The sequence below is a fragment of the Myotis brandtii genome, unplaced genomic scaffold (genome assembly GCF_000412655.1).
Source record: "Myotis brandtii unplaced genomic scaffold, ASM41265v1 scaffold1026, whole genome shotgun sequence".
NCBI classification, from domain to species: Eukaryota; Metazoa; Chordata; class Mammalia; order Chiroptera; family Vespertilionidae; genus Myotis; species Myotis brandtii.
In genome coordinates, this window is record NW_005353435.1 from 1,110,729 (window position 1) to 1,115,516 (window position 4,788).

Consider the following 4,788-nt stretch of genomic DNA (forward strand, 5'->3'; position numbering starts at 1 on the left):
GGGGCGTTGGGCTCGATCCCCAGTAGGGGGTGTGTATGAGACATTCGCTCTCATCATAGATGTTTCTCTCTCCCTCTCCCTTCCTTTCTGAAGTCAATACAAATATATTTGAAACAATGCCACCACCATGCGGGACTTTGTCATCTGTCCGACCTGTTTCGTTTGAATAGAGCCTGGGTTTAGGTTCCTTTCCCTACACGTGTTCTTCAAGTAAAAAAATTTTTTCCCCATTTCCCGATAACTTCCTGCCCCCGCCTCCTTCTCCCTCCTGCACATCTCTGAGCCCAGGGACTCTGATGCCCACCACGCTGCCCATCTGCTCCTCGCACATCTGGTTTACGAACCAAACCGGCATCGTCAGCCCCTCCCGGGCTCGCCCGAAATACCACCTCCTGAAGTCACGGATCTAAAAAAAAAACACCCCGGAAAATAACGTTTCAGGCTCCTTCCAGAAGTCTTCTGTCTCGAGTCGCAGCACATGGAAGCAAATAGCAGATGGAACCCACTTCTGCCGCCTCAGACACGCCACATGCTCTCCCCGCGTTGGATTTTTTATAGCCGCACGACTCTCCATCCAGCGGGTCTGTTCTCCACCCCCGGCTCCTAGTTCTTTTCTCACGAAACAACCCCCAGAAACATGAAGTCGGGCTTTCGGGATGTCCGTGAACGGAGGGGGGGCAAGCTGGTGGAAGTCCCCCCACGTGGGGATGGGGAGCCCAGCGGGGCTGGAGTGTTGTTCTGTACACCAAAAGGTTGGGGGTTCAATGCCTCGTCAGGGCACATACCTAGGTTTCGGGTTCGATCCCGAGACGGGGAGCAGATGGGGGTAACTAATCAATGTCTCTCTCTCTCTCTCTCTCTCTCTCTCCCTTCCTCGCGCTCTTTCTCTCTCTCTCCCTTCCTCGCTCTCTAAAAGCAATAAACATATTTCCAGGCGAGGATCAAAAAAATAATTACAGTCCTATTTACAATTCTATTGCACTTTCACTACAACCCGACCCATCGTTTCTCACTCACTCACAATCCTCAGAAATGTCTTCATGGAAACGGACAGGAAGCTGGCCTGGAATATGTTATCTCGGGGGAGCAGAATGGCAAACAGGACTGCAATTAATTATTAACGAACCAACCGTATAACCCCCACCGAGGTTTAACATTAGCCAGACTATCAAGCGACCCTCCCGGCTGTGTGTTCACGTGGAGATGGTTCAAGGATTCGACGCTCGGCCCTGACCTCCTGCTCCTGCTCATGGCTGTTGTTACATGGAAATGCCTTTTTTCCTTCCTTCCTTCCTTCCTTCCTTCCTTCCTTCCTTCCTTCCGTGGGATGACGCTCAGCCACTGCGGGCTCTACTCCAGTTTTAACTGTCTCCCTGCCCCAGCCTCTCCGCCCTCAGCCCTGCAGCACAAACACCTTTTCCACATCACTCTTCTGCTCCAGAATATTCAGCGAGTCCCGCAGGGCCGGGGTTTTAGGTGCTAAACACCCTCTGCGCACATGTCAAGACGACCCATGGGTTGCAAACTGACTGGGAAATCCTAGCATCGGCTTTCCTGCTTCTCCACTGTGACTGATACAATGAAGTCCGGCTGGTGTGGCTCAGTGGTTGAGCGTCGACCTTCGGATCGTGGGATGACGTTCAACCCCTGCGGACTCTACTCCAGTTTTAACTGTCTCCCTGCCCCAGCCTCTCCGCCCTCAGCCCTGCAGCACAAACACCTTCTCCACATCTCTCTTCTGCTCCAGAATATTCAGCGAGTCCCACAGGGCCGGGGTTTTAGGTGCTAAACACCCTCTGCACACATGTCAAGACGACCCATGGGTTGCAAACTGACTGGGAAATCCTAGCATCGGCTTTCCTGCTTCTCCACTGTGAACGTTACAATGAAGTCCGGCTGGTGTGGCTCAGTGGTTGAGCGTCGACCTATGAACCAGGAGGCCACGGTTCGATTCCCGGTCAGGGCACATGCCCGGGTTGCAGGCTGGATCCCCAGTGGGGGGCGTGCAGGAGGCAGCCAATTGATGTTTCTCTCTCCCTCTTCCTTACTCTTGCTCTAAATTCAATAAAAACAAAACAAAACAAAAAGATGAAGCCCTAGCTGGTTTGGCTCAGTGGATAGAGCATTGGCCTGCGGACTGAAGGGCCCCAGGTTCGATTCCCGGTCAGGGCACATGCCCGGGTTGCAGGCTGGATCCCCAGTGGGGGGCGTGCAGGAGGCAGCCAGTCAATGATTCTCTCTCATCATGGATGCTTCTCTCTCTCCCACTTCCTTCCTCTCTGAAATCAATAAAAAATATATAAAAAAAATTCTGCACTTAAAAAAAAAGATTAAAAAAACCACACACACACACAAAACACGGAGTAGAGCCAGGAGGTGGGCGGACCCAGAGCTGGGACCTGCGAGGCTCCCGGCTCCTCGGGGCCCCGGGTGGCCTGGGACTTTGGAGGCAGAGTGAGCGCGAGGTCTGCGCGCCTCGGGGGCCCTGGGTGGCCTGGGACTTTGGAGGCAGAGTGAGCGCGAGGGGCGGCCAGCTCAGTCCTCCGCGGCACCTCGTCATCCGCGTGGCGATGAGTCAGGAGGAACTCTACCCCAGACACATGGATTACATTTCCCCTCCGATCCCCGTGGGGGGGTTAGGGGAGGGGGGATGCAATTCAGAGCCAACATGAACAGCAGCCAGAGCTTCGACAAGAAGACATACTCCCAGCCACCACGGCGCGCGGAGCAGGGAGGGGCTGTCGGAGGCTGGATGGTCCCTGTGAGGGGGACCAGGGCCTGTGGTGTTGGCCTCTGGAAGGACCCTCGAGAAGGTGGAGGATCATTTGCACGCTCACCCCTCCCCCCATTTGCACACTCCCCCCCTCTCTGTCTCTGAGACTCATTTCCCAAGCCTGTCTTCTTCTCAGTGGGAGGCTGTGCTTTCTCTGATCAGAACTCATGAGCTGTGCAAGGCCCTCGCTGGCTGCTGCTCCCTGGTGTGGGTTTTGCAAAGTTTGCAGGAAACGGAGGAGAACAGACAGCCGAGCAAGGCACAGCCCCATCTCCCCACCGCCTCGGCCTCCCTCTCCCCCTCCGAGCTGGGTTTGCAGGGGGGAGAGGAAAACCCTTTAGAAATCTTTAGCACGTGACTTCTTCTTTTTCTAAAATACGTTTTTATTGATTTTAGAGAGGAAGGGAGAGGGAGAGAGAAACATCAATGATGAGAGAGAATCATGGATCGGCTGCCTCCTGCACGCCCCCTACTGGGGATTGAGTCAGCAACCTGGGTATGTGGCCTTGACCGGAATCGAACCTGGGACCCAATATATTTTTATTGATCTCAGAGAGGAAGGGAGAGAGAGAGAGAAACATCAATGATGAGAGAGAATCACTGATCGGCTGCCTCCTGCACGCCCCACACTGGGGATCAAGCCCACGACCCAGGCATGTGCCCTTGACCGGGAATCGAACCGTGACCTCCTGGCTCATTGGTTGGCGCTCAACACCGCTGAGCCACACACATGTGGCTTTTTTTTAGTTGTCAGGCGAGGGGGGACATTTAGAAACCTGAGTTCAGGCCCTATCCCACCTCTGGATCTATTAACAACCGGTGCCCTGAGATTTTATTTCCTGAAGATCTCTCCCTCGTGGCACTGTTGTGCAGAAAGAAAGCTGATATTTGTGAACGGCAATCATTACGAAGGTAGTCGAGTGTGACTGAAGGCTTCCCACAGATGCAGCCGGCGCCAAGCACTTCACGTGGAGTAACCTGTTCCGTCCTCGCAGCTGGCTTGACAGGTGGGGAAACTGAGGCCCCAAACCATTGGTGTGGGTTGGCGGGTGAACCCCAAAATCGATGTCAAAACCCCTCAGAGGGAGCGTGGCCCCGCGGACAGCTTGAATTCGGACGCCCGCCCCCCACACCTGAGAACACATGCCTGTTGCTTTCAGCCACCCGGTTTGCAGTCATTCGTTACAGCAGCCACAAGAACTCATACCGTCAGAAAGCTCTAAGTCAGTGGTTCTCAACCTTCTGGCCCTTGAAATACAGTTCCTCATGCTGTGACCCAACCATACAATTATTTTCGTTGCGACTTCATCACTGTCATGTTGCTACTGTGATGAATCGTCATGTAAATATCTGATAGGCAGGATGGTCTTAGGCGACCCCTGTGAAAGGGTCGTTCGACCGCCAAAGGGGTCGCGACCCACAGGTTGAGAACCGCTGCTCTAAGAGAGGAAGCGAAGGCAAAGTTAAGGCTGGCCCTGGCCGGCGTGACTCGGTGGGTGACAGCATCGCCCAGTGCACCGACGGCGGGTGCTCATCCAATCTCATGTCCCATGGGCCCCCGATGTGGGGGTGCGGCCGGTGGAGAGACCGCTCACCGAGGGGACCCGGGCCTCACCTGGGGACTGTGCAGGGAGCTCCCGCTCCCAGGTGCGAAGCCGACTTTGACCTGCCACGGCCTGAGGATTTGTAATAGACGACAATGAATGGACTCTCAGGGCTCGGAGTGAGCCGGTGAGCGGTGAGCGGAGAATAAACAGCCCTTTGTATGTTGCCTGTTCTTCCTGGGTCATCCAATCAGAGACATCGAGGCCTCGGCCACAGCAGCCGGCAGGGAAGGCCGCGATGTGCAAATAGCGGCGATAAAGTGAAATGAGCCTGGAGGTGAACCCGATGAAATCCCGAGGATGGGGGGACCCCTGGCTCTTACAGCCGAGTCTGTGACCGTGGGGGTGGGGAGTGGGGGGAGGGGACCGAACCGGCAGCCGCGGCTCAGAGCGAACACGTGGATTTTCCCT